Raw genomic sequence first — 12,837 nt, forward strand, 5'->3', positions numbered from 1 at the left:
CTATACCACAAAAATTTTCTTAACTACTTTAATAATATTATGAATTTTGAGAGCATTAAAACATAATATTTTTTATTTTTAATCCTGTCGTCCGTTAGAAGTACGACAGATATCCCGTCGCCCGTTGGTGGCGTATGGCCTTCAAGGCAATAGGAGTCTAGTTTTGCAATTTTTGAAAAGAAGAGTATATATTTATATTTTTCATTTAAAATAAAAAATCCCTGCTTATTCTCGGAGAAATGGAGGAAATGTGTCTTGGGCCCTGTTTGTTTGCCTTTGGATTGTGAATTGTGAATTATAGATTCTGCAAACAAATGATGATCAAATATTGAAAGTAAGTTCTGTAAATATATCTGAATTATGACACAATCCACCATCTACTTAAAGTAAACTTATACCATCCACAATATAAAATCTATAATTCAGAGGAAACAAACAGGCTTAATCGGGCCACTCGCGGTCCGCGAAATAGCAATTGCTGGCTGGAATAGCTGGAAACACTTGCCTGACCTGACCCACCATTAGATGCTGTGGCCCAAACTATCTCGAACCACCACAGATCTAATGGACCAGATCGTCTACGAAAACGAAAAAAGCCTAATGGGCCAGAGATATCGAAACCCTTACCCGTTTTCTTCCGAAACGGAATCACACCACCGCACAGCCCGCGCTCCGAGGGAAGCCTTTCTTCGGTCGGCGGCAATGGCGGCGCGGGCGGCCGACGACGCTTCGTCCTCCCCAGGCTACGCCCTCCGCGCGACGCTTACCGGCCACCGCTGCGCGGTCTCCACCGTCAAGTTCTGCCGCCTCCTCGCCTCCGCCTCCGCGGACAAGCTCCTCCGCGTGTGGTCCTCCTCCGACCTCACCCCCGTCGCCGAGCTCGTGGTCTACAGAGAGGGCGTTTCCGACCTCTCCTTTTCGGGATGGCCGCCTCCTTGCCTCCGCCTCCGACGACCGCACAGTCGGCATCTGGGACTTCGGCGCCGGCGGCGGGGCCCGCCTCGTCAAGACGCTCACCGGCCACACCAACTACGCCTTCTGCGTCGCCTTCAGCCCCCACGGCAATGTGGTCGCCTCGGGATCCTTCGATGAGACGGTGCGCGTGTGGGAGGTCAGGTTAGGGAGGTGCCTCCACGTGCTCCCGGCCCACTCCGAGCCCGTCACCGCCGTCGATTTCGATCGCGAGGGCGCCATGATCGTGTCGGGGAGCCACGACGGGCTCTGCAGCGTCTGGGACTCCGCGACCGGCCACTGCGTCAAAACCCTCATCGACGACGAGAGCCCGCCCGTTTCCTTTGCCAGGTTCTCGCCCAATGGCAAGTTCGTGCTCGCGGCAACCCTTGATAGCACCTTGGTGAGTTGTGTGAAGTTGATTTCCCCTTCTAGTTTTTCCATTTTACTGTCATCTTGCAGTTCCAACTTGCAGCTTAAGTGAAAAACTGAAATTGCAACTGCGTTTATGGGACTACATGATTGTTTCATGCATAGTTAGATTGTAACACTTAAACATTATTGGTTGCGTAGAAAAATAGCAATGGAATGTTGTAGCATCAATTTTTTTTGTAGATCCCAATGGACGAGTGCCTTGAGCAGACAAGGGGGGCTAAATGCTTCGAGGTTGAGAGCAGCATAGCCCGTGTGGCATGTTCTAATGGGATCCGTAATGACTAATTACGTTGAGTACTCCTGTTGGTGCTGACTTGCCTGGGGTAAAGATGGAATTTCTCATCTTAAGCCCCCTGCTTGCTGTCCTAAGATTTGCGCCCCCAGATAATTTTGACCATAGCCTGCTGCCCCGAGGTTGAAGTTCTCTTCTGTTGCATCTAGCCTGGGAGTATATTTGCTACTTCTGGAACCCCCTGAGATGCCCAAAGGAACAGAAGGCATGTTCCTTTGTTTGATCCCTGAGGCAACTCCATGATCCTAGCTAGTCACAAAAGTTGAATAAATGCTGATCACACTATTATGTATTGAATCCAACAGTCATTTTTGCGGAGTAGCAGACCCCCACACTAGTATTTTACAGCCACGGCATGCACGTGAGGTTGCAGCAGTCTACTAAAATGTGTTCTTGCGGTGTAGATGTGGGTGATCTGCATAGTGTGAGCAAAATTTGGCTGACTTTTAATAGTTCTAAACTCTATGTTTGTGTACCATTGTGTGCAATCGTGAGATAATGGATTAAAGTACCTTGAATATTTTGTGCTTGTTCTACACTTAGCCCAACTGGAAAATATCAGCTATTGTATGTCGTAATGCTGAAGTTCAATTGGCTATTGTGACATATTTCTAATACGAGAGAACAATTAGGTGGCTGTTACGGAAGTGGTTGATGTTGATGGTTGACAATACAGTTTTTCTAGTTATTTCTGTTATGTGGGGCAGGACATACAGCTGCCACAATAGGAGGAAAGTGGTGGCGGCAGCAGAAGGAGCAAATCAGGGTTAGGGATATGATAAGTTTCCTTTTTGATAAAAGATAAGTTTGGTACGAATCAGTTTTATTTGGTTAGGAGATATGGTTTGAGTTAGTTTCCAATTTAGCAGGAGATAAGTTAGGAAAGTTAGGATTTGGAGTCAGATTGTGACTGTTATATCCTCCCTATATAAGGAGAGGCAATATTCAACGACTTAGAAGTTCTCTCTCTCTCTCCCTACCGGCCAAACTCGTCCCCCTCCGGCCTTTCTTCTCCAGCAACACCACGGCGGGGAGGTGGCGCAACGATTGGTCTCACCCTCCTGTTAACCACGACTACTACCTCCGTAATCTTCCACCATACACAAGCCACAACATTTCACAATATAACAAGGTGGCAATATTTGGCCATCAATCTATAATTCATTTCTTTTGGTTGCGTGCTTACCATGTGTAATTTTGATTTTTGCGACTGCAAAACATGTGTAGTCTTTAAATGTAACTAAATGTGCTATGTATACAACATCTTCTGTACCTGCCACCATCCTCCACCTTGCTCCCCTTGGTACTGGCAGCAACACATGAAGAGGGCCATGAAGGGGTCCAAAAGACGCTGCATCGTCTGCATTGCTACTTTCACATGCCCCAAGTACGCACAACTGTGCAGGAGTTCTCCGTGGTTGCATCACCTGCCAGTGGAACAAGATAGAATACCTCCACCCAACCGGCCTCCTCCTGCCGGTGCTGTCGGCCGTCTGGACAGACATCACCATGGACTTCACTGAAGGCTTGCCCAAGGTTGGAGGAAAATCCATCATCCTAACAGTGGTGGATAGATTCTCCAAGTACAACCACTTCATCCCGTTGTCTCATTTGTACTTGACGGAAACAGTGGTTGGAGTATTCTTCGCCGAGATTGTCCGCCTCCACGGAATTCCAGCTTCCATTGTCTCTGGTCGTGACCCGGTCTTCACATCAGCTTTTTGGCAGGAGCTGTTTCGCGCATCAGACTCCAAGCTGCACATGAGCTCTGCATTTCACCCGTAGTCAGATGGGCAATCCGAAGCCGTGAACAAGGTAATCACCATGTACCTTCGTTTTTTGATAGGAGGCAAACCTCGTTAGTGGGTTCACAAGTTGCCATGGGCGGAATTCATCTATAACACCTCGTACCACTCTACACTCCGCGAGACGCCCTTCAAGGTGGTTTATGGCCGGGACCCCCCGTCCATCTTGTCCTATGATCTTGGCGACCTCCGGTTGGTAGCCATGGCACAAGCTATGACCGAGCGTGATGAGTTCTTGGAAGACATTCGCCATCGCCTGCAGAAGGCGTAGGTACTGGCCAACCGTCAGTATGACCGCGCACACCGAGATGCTTCGTACTCAGTGGGCGACTGGGTGTGGCTCCGCTTGCGTCATCCTCTCCCAATTCTAGCTACAAACAACACTCGCGGGAAGCTATGCCCTTGTTTCTATGGGCCGCACAAGATTGTGGAAGTGATAAACCTAATGGCGTACCAACTGGAGTCTAGAGCTGCCAACAAGGTCTCGTTTACACGTCATCTTCCATATCTGACTGCTCAAGAAGTTTGTGGGAGAGCCCCCTGCTGTGCCACAATCATTGTCGCCTACTCATCATGGTGATATTGTGCATGCTCCCCATCGTGCACTCAAAGTTAGGGTGGCTCGTGGTGTTCGTTAAATTTTAATTAAGTGGCAAGGATAGCTGGTATCGTCCGCTTCGTGGGAAGACCTCCAATATTGTCACACTCGGTTTTAACAGACAAAACCAAGTGCGGCTTATGTGTGTCCATAAAGTTTAACACACATAAGGACATCATATGTGAAGTAACAAAAACAATACTTTAATTTACAACCGTTTAATTATCATAAAAAAGACTTCACCTAAACAACTCTATTAACTGAATTATTGAACTAAATGACGGTAGCGGGACGAAAGCATTGGCTACCAAATAACTCCACAGGTACCGACCAAAAGACACGCTCCTAGAATACTAGGTCATCGTCTTGAAAATCTTCAAAGTCTTCCACTGAACAACATGTGTATTGTGGGAGAGAGCAAATGTGAGCATATAGAGTACTCAACAAGTGTGGTAAAGTAATGAGATGCAGGCAATAATAGGCTAACATATGATATATTTGCGTAAATACGAGTAAAAAAAAAATATAATTGAAAAGCATTAAACAATTGTTAAGTGAATGTAACTCAAACAACCCAACAAATAACATCCGCGGTTAACCATCTCGTAAACCATAACCATCTAGCACTCTTATACCATAACCAAAACTATGACCATAACCAACTAATCATGTAAGGATTCAAGTCTCTCATAACCGCGGGCACAATTGTTATAACAGTTCTACACTCTGCAGAGGTTGTCCAACTTTTAGTCACGAGTCGTGATATCCTTGTTGTCGTGTTTGCAAGACACTTAACACATGGTAGTGATATGCTGCCAGGAGAATCACTACGAAGCATGGTCCATCAGTTAGGTCTTGGTACTCCAACGAATGCCAGCCAAGTGTCAAATAGATATGCTAAGTCTTACCCATACCAGCCTCGTGTTTGGTACGGTATTTCTTAGGTTGTCGCTCCACGAACCGATCCTTATATATGATATTTCGGCAAAGACTATCCAACAGGGAAATAACCAACCAAACCCATCACTGCTTGAAACGTATCCACAAGCCCACTGCATGAACCATTATTATCAAACCAACTCCTTGCCCAAGTCCTAGGGTTCTATGTTATTAAAATGAGTTCATCAACATCATTGCATATGTCCACTAAACATATATATGACACTTCCTAACATCCCAAAAGCATGGCTAAGAAAATCTACCTAAGAGACTCATCAACTACCACTTAGGCTTCAATGAATATAAAGGAAGAGCTAGGTAAACCTTAACATAGATCGACAGACATTGCATGTAATTTTGTAAAATAAAATATTTAAAAACACAGGTTCAAGATGATCAAGGACACTTGTCTTCTCTTTGTTAATCAGTGTACTCTAGCTCCTGATCTTGCTGTTCCTCAAACTGATCCGAGACGTTGTTGACTAATCGCATAAATTCCGGCAAAACACACAAACAAAATACACTAAGAATATAGCACAAACCAAAAAAACAATAAGACAAAACCTATCTAGAAAGATAAAACACTGAAAAACGAATCCAACGACGCAAGAATCGCTTAAAATGGAGCTACAGCGAAAACGATACGCTAAAAACAAGATTATGGTTTATTCTGAAAAAGAAAAGGATTTATTTTGAATTAAACAGAAAGTTTTAAGGACCTTTTTGTAAAAATAGAGGGACTTATTTGTAATTATGGACAAGTTTAGAAACTAAATTGTAAAAAGATAGGGATTTTTATGTAAAAACAGAAAAGTTTAGGGGTTTATTTGCAAAATTACCAATATTAGGATTATTTAGAATTATTTTTATACTGAAAAACATCTTTTATTACGTAGATGTTGACTGGGCTGACACGTAGGCGATGACTGGCTGGACATGTCAGCAAACTTGCTGACATGGCAATGAGGTGGTGACTGATGTGGCCATGCTGACTGTGTTTATGTTGACATGTGGCAACTTCCTACTGGTGGATGAAAGGGTATCTAATGGATCTAATCCGGCCACACACTTTAGATCCGACGGCTTAGAGGGGTTTGGGCGGCCGGAGGGGAAACATCACGGCGGCAGAGGGCGGCGACGAGCAGGACGCGGCGACGCATGGCTGAAAAGCACGTCGGACGACGCTCTGGCTCGCTGGCGGTGACGATGAGCGGCAAAACACGATAAGAAGCTAATGGGGAATCCGTTTTGAGGCTTACCGAGAGCGGCATGAACCGGAGGTTGGTCGGCGACGACGGAGACGACAAGGGAGCTCGGGATCACGTCGGCGGGGCTGTTTTGGTGGTCGGGGACCTAAATCGGCGGCGACACAAGCTTCAGAGAGGGCCGACGGTTCTTCAAGGCGACTTGGCCGAAACTGGACGGCTCAAGAACGGCGCATGGTGAGATAGATGGAGGCGGTGGCGAGCTCGGTTTCGGCGACTAGGGCTTGAGTTCTCGGTGACTTCGCTTGATGGAAAGACCCGAGAGGTGGCGGTTGACATATATAGGCGACCAGAGGGTCTCAAAGCGGCTCGGTACTCTTAGGGCGGCGGCGGCGTGTTTGAAACAAAGACGAAGCGCCGGCGCGGGCAAAGGCGAGTCGTGCGGGGGCGTTTTCGGCGCGAGCAGGCTGGCGAGCGGTGTTGGGCCGGGAGCGCGGGCGCGGCCCAAGCGGGGAGGAGCGACGAGGTGGAGGAAATAGGCCGGCTCGGGCCAGACCGATTGGGTCAAGGCAGCTCGGGGAGAGGGGGAGAGGCCCGGGTAGGATTTTATGTTTCTCTTTTTATTTCTTTTTTATAAACCTTTTGAAAATCAAACCAAAACAAATCAAACTCAAACTAAAGCCAGAAAACAAATCAAATAAAACTAAAGGAACCCTAGATGACTAATTCCAGCATGAATGCATATAAACATATATAACCTATGTCAAAATTGGATTTAACATAGAAAATAGGTTTTAACCTACTCTATTTGTTTAAACCTTAATTAAATTTTAGAAAATTTCCTGATTTTCAGCTCGAGGACGAGCTGCTTGTCAAGGAGGGTAGATATGTTATGTGGGACAGGACATACAACCGCCACAATAGGAGGAAAGTGGCGGCGACAGCAGCAGGAGCAAATCAGGGTTAGGGATAAGTTTCCTTTTTGATAAAAGATAAGTTTGGTAAGAATCGGTTTTATTTGGTTAGGGCAACTCCAGCGATACGTTTTTCGAGTGCTACAGGGAAAATGACGACTGCGAGCGTCTGCATCTGGTGTGCAGCAGCGCCCGCTTCCGGTGCTACAGGGATGCGGACGCGAATCAGGAGGGAGAAAGTGACGACAAATTTACAGACGGAAAGATGATTCATAACACTGTTCACAGAGGATGCCTGTAGGCCCAGAGAGATATGATAGTAATGGAAGGTACGGAATAGGGTAACTGCTGGAGATGTAAAAAATAGAGAATGCTGTAATAGTATTAGAGGATGCTATAATAGTGTTATATGGAATGGATTTTTAGAATATCTGTTGAAGATGATCTTAGGAGATATGGTTTGAGTTAGTTTCCAATTCAGTAAGAGATAAGTTAGGATTTGGAGTCAGATTGTGATTGTAATATCCTCCTTATATAAGGAAATGCAATATTCATAATAAAGCAACGAATTAGAAGTCCCATCTCTCACCCCCCCCCTCTCTCTCTCTCTACCGGCTGAACTCGTCCCCCTTCGGCCTTTCTTCTCCAGCAACACCACGACGGGGAGGTGATGCAACAATTGGTCTCGCCCTCCTGTCAACCACGACTACTACCTCCGTAACCTTTCACCATACACAAGCCACAACATTTCACAATATAACAAGGTGGCAATATTTGGCCAATCAATAATTCATTTCTTTTGGTTGCGTGCTTACCATGTGTAATCTTGATTTTTGCAACTGCAAAACATGTGTAATCTTTAAATGTAACTAAATGTGCTATGTATACAACATCTCCTGTACCTGCCACCACCCTCCACCTTGCTCCCCTTGGTATTGGCAGCAACACATGAAGAGGGCCATGAAGGGGTCCAAAAGACGCTGCATCGTCTGCATTGCGACTTCCACATGGCCCAAGTGTGCACAACTGTGCAGGAGTTCTCCGCGGTTGCATCACCTGCCAGCGGAACAAGACGGAACACCTCCACCCAGCTGACCTCCTCCTGTCGGTGCCGTTGGCCGTCTGGACAAACATCACCATGGACTTCATTGAAGGGTTGCCCAAAGTTGGAGGAAAATCCATCATCCTAACAGTGGTGGATAGATTCTCCAAGTACAACCACTTCATCCCGTTGTCTCATCCATACTTGACGGAAACGGTGGCTCGAGTATTCTCCGCTGAGATTGTGCGCCTCCACGGGATTCCAGCTTCCATTGTTTCTGGTCGTGACCCGGTCTTCACATCAGCATTCTGGCAGGAGCTGTTTCGCGCATCAAACTCCAAGCTGCACTTGAGCTCTGCATTTCACCCGTAGTCAGATGGGCAATCCGAGGCCGTGAACAAGGTAATCACCATGTACCTTCATTTTTTGATAGGAGGCAGACCCCGTTAGTGGGTTCACAGGTCGCCATGGGCAGAATTCATCTATAACACCTCATACCACTCTGCTCTCTACGAGACGCCCTTCAAGGTGGTTTATGGCTGGGACCCCCCGTCCATCTTGTCCCATGATCTTGGTGACCTCCGGGTGGTAGCCATGGCACAAGCTATGACCGAGCGTGATGAGTTCTTGGAAGACATTCGCCATCGCCTGGAGAAGGCGTAGGTACTGGCCAACCGTCAGTATGACCGTGCACACCGAGATGCTTCGTTCTCAGTGGGCAACTGGGTGTGGCTCCGCTTGCGTCATCCTCTCCCAATGCCAGCTACAAACAACACTCGCGGGAAGCTGCGCCCTTGTTTCTATGGCCATACAAGATTGTGGAAGTGATAAACCCAATGGAGTACAAACTGGAGTCTAGAGCTGCCAACAAGGTCTCGTTTACACGTCGTCTTCCATATCTGGCTGCTCAAGAAGTTTGTGGGAGAGCCCCCTGCTGCGCCACAAACATTGCCGCCTACTGGTGCTATTGTCCCTGCTCCCCAAAGTGGTGGCGATAGCAACAGGAGCTAATCAGGGTTAGGGATATGATAAGTTTCCTTTTTGATAAAGATAAGTTTGGTACAAATCAGTTTTATTTGGTTAGGAGATATGGTTTGAGTTAGTTTCCAATTTAGCAGGAGATAAGTTAGGATTTGGAGTCAGATTGTGATTGTAATATCCTCCCTATATAAGGAGAGGCAATATTCAATGACTTAGAAGTCCTCTCTCTCTCTCTACCTACCGGCCGAACTCGTCCCCCTCCGGCCTTTCTTCTCCAGCAACACCACGGCAGGGAAGAGGCACAGAGATTGGTCTCGCCCTCCCGTCAACCACGACTACTGCCTCTGTAACCTTCCACCATCCACAAGCCACAACATTTCACAATATAACAAGGTGGCAATATTTGGCCATCAATCAATAATTCATTTCTTTTGGGTGCGTGCTTACCATGTGTAATCTTGATTCTTGCGACTGCAAAACATGTGTAATCTTTAAATGTAACTAAATGTGCTGTATATACAATTGTACATGGTCAAGTGATTATTCTCTTTTAGAATTAGCAACAGTTTGCAATTTTTTTAGTTAGGTTGGTTAGCTCTTTGAAATGTGTTGTTTAGTTATTTAAAAGAACGTGTTTTTTTTTTCTTCCAAAAACTGGTTCTAATATTTCTGTTTATTTATTCCTAAAATATTAATGTGTAATGTAATCCCATATTCCCATTAATCTATAACATGACCTGATTATGCATGAAGCTATAGTTTTCAAGATTTTGCCTAGGTGATTAGGTCGCCTCTGCGGTAAGACATCACAGTCCTTGCACGCATGCGTTTTCCTGCTCAATTCCACTGTCACTGCAGTCGTCCAACCCTCTCAGTCCAGATTCCAGTGTCACCTGTCCCTTTTCAATCGCCAGTAAGCGGCTTGGAGTGTTGAGAGGGCACAAGAGGTGGCTTCTTCTCTGCGGACGGGAGGGCACCGGAGGGTGCTGCTGCTAGGGCTTTCGTTGGCTAGTGGACCGTGCCTGCTTGTGGTTATGTCCATGTTTATTCCTATTTTTCTTTTTTTTGGTCTGATATATATGTATGTATGGTATTGCCTCGCCTTGCGCCTTAAGTGCCTCGGCAGTATGAAGTGGGCATGTTGCCTTACCGCCTTAATAACCTTGCATGAAGCCAAACATTATGGTGTCAAATGTAGAAATTAAACATATTCCTATCTTGCTTGGATCAGATAATGATAGTCTTGATCAAAATCTTTAGTTTTTTAGCAGCACATTAACTTGGCATAGAATGCCAGGCAGTTGCTAACTTGCCACTGTTTTCAAGCTAGTTAGGGGTTATAGGTGGCTGCAGTGATTCTGACATGACATTGTGCAGTGACATCAAGGGTCAGTACTCCAAAATGAATGGAAAAAAAAAACTAAAATAGGTTGTCTTCTCTTAACATTCTTATAAGATGTTACATTGGGATGCCATTTGTAAAACATTACTCAAGCTATTTGTACTGTAGGCTATCTAACACAGCAGATCCTGTGGTATGAATCAGATGTAGTGAAGAGTGTCTTGACCCCATGTCACCATTCCCACGGACCCAGCCTTGCCTACAATTTTCTGAACAGCTGAATGGATTTCGTAAGCATGATGAACTTCACATTTCTCTTTTTATTTGCTCCATTTACTTGGCGGCTGGAGCATCCCATTACTTCAGCAACACATGCTATAGGTCTTTTACCCTAGGCACTATGTGTCTGTTCTGCACTATGTATCATCATTTGTCTTTTAGACTTCTAGACTACCCCATGTGTATTCAGAATCATATTGGGTATTCTAGTTTGTTACTTCTGCTCATTGTTAAGTCATTGATTCAATTGTTTTCATGTGCCTTTTTGGGTTCCAAATGATGATATTTACATATCATATGTACGCTTGTAGATGTGAATACACACAGCTATATTTGGCTGTCCATTAGAAATAAACATCAATCGGTCTTATTCCAACAAGTATCTGGCAATTAACTTCAATGAATCAGCAACTTATCAGAAGATGTCTACTCATGCATTGTTTATTTTATGCAGAGGCTCTGGAATTTCTCAGCTGGAAATTTTCTAAAGACGTATACCGGCCATGTTAACACAAAGTACTGCATTCCAGCAGCATTTTCAATCATGGATGGCAAGTATATTGTCAGTGGCTTGGAAGACAAATGCATCTACCTGTGGGATCTACAGTCAAGAAAAATATTGCAGAAACTGGAAGGGCATACTGATACTGTCATTGCAGTTTCATGCCACCCGAATGAAAGCATGATCGCATCAGGAGCTCTTGACAATGACAAGACGGTGAAAGTTTGGTTCCAAAAGGAAGAAGATCAACAAGCTGCCTGATTATGCCCTTCTCTGTATTAGGTGTCATGGACTGACTGATGGTAGGTAAGCTATTTAGCTTCCGAAGTAACTAAAGATTTCTGTGGTGGAGATTGTGATGCTCCTGAGTTGTATAACTGAGTGTTGTGTTGTCTCGTCAGCAGCTCGGCGATGATTCAAGTAAACTCAAGTGCTATGTAGAGCTACTTGTTGGATGATTGAAGAAATACTGAATCGAACAGTGCTTTGACTTTATTTACTGTCTTTCCAAGTTCATAATCTTTAGATGCGAAGCTATTTGTCATCTGGCCAAATTGCCACTATCTTTTAAAATGTTCATGGGGTCCAGGTAGTTCATGCTGGCCATTGATGTACATGTTGGGCAGAAACTTTATTGAAGTTGTTGGTTGCATTGAGTCAAAACTCACAAATGCAACTCAGTATCCAGCTGGGAAAATCTGAATCCAACCTGTAGAACTGTAATATCAATTGTTGAGGTAGATTTGCTTGGATCAGAAACTTTGTTGGTGTACCTTTGGTGTAAGTTGGATATTTTATTTTGTTGCGGCCAAATTTTCTTCTTGAGAAGTGATGAAATTGCTAATGGTGGTGCATCTAACGTTTCTCGTGGAGATGGATATACTGTGATGCTGGCTTTTGTTAGATCTCGTTTTTGTGGTGACAAGAAATGGCTTGGGCTACTTTCTTTTCTTGTATGATAAGGCCCATTATTCTGAGTGATGGCCGAGCCCATTAGTATTTAAAGGCAAATTTTTGCTATAGGTATTTGCGGAAGAACTTAAAAAAATCGATCTTTAGATAAAGACATTGCCAAAATGTGACTATCTGTTGAAATACATCACGCCTATTGAAATATTATTTTCGGCTGAATCGGAGAGAGAAATAGCTCAGAATAACCTTAATACCCTGCTAGCTTATATGCCCCACACATCAGCATCTCTTTTCTTTCTTCTTCCTGCCACCAATTACTGACATCCAATGGTACATATAACTAATTGCTACACGATCACATCCCCCCAAAAATTACAGGCTAACACGGTAAATACTAGCCGCATCCAAAAGACTGAAGGACATCGTCCAAAGTGTAATTGCTGCATCAGATTCTGCCTATTTGATCGTCCACCCAAGGAGTTGTCCACTTGATTCGTCGGCAACAGAGTATCGGTGTGGCCGGTGCAGCGCCGCTTCCTGAAGAACTTCAGCTCCGTCGGATAACGCATGTTGATTGTCTTCATCTTGGAGACCTGCCCAGTATTTCAGAAAAGAGCAACCATAGCACACCATCTCCATA

The 12,837-nt window shown here is 45.0% G+C and overlaps 1 pseudogene; it reads left to right on the top strand.

Annotated features, from left to right (window-relative positions):
• Positions 1–525: 525 nt before the first annotated feature.
• Positions 526–12,091, top strand: LOC133915543 (COMPASS-like H3K4 histone methylase component WDR5A; annotated as a pseudogene).
• The last annotated feature ends 746 nt before the right edge of the window (positions 12,092–12,837 follow it).

The sequence above is a fragment of the Phragmites australis genome, chromosome 4 (assembly GCF_958298935.1).
Source record: "Phragmites australis chromosome 4, lpPhrAust1.1, whole genome shotgun sequence".
NCBI classification, from domain to species: domain Eukaryota; kingdom Viridiplantae; phylum Streptophyta; class Magnoliopsida; order Poales; family Poaceae; genus Phragmites; species Phragmites australis.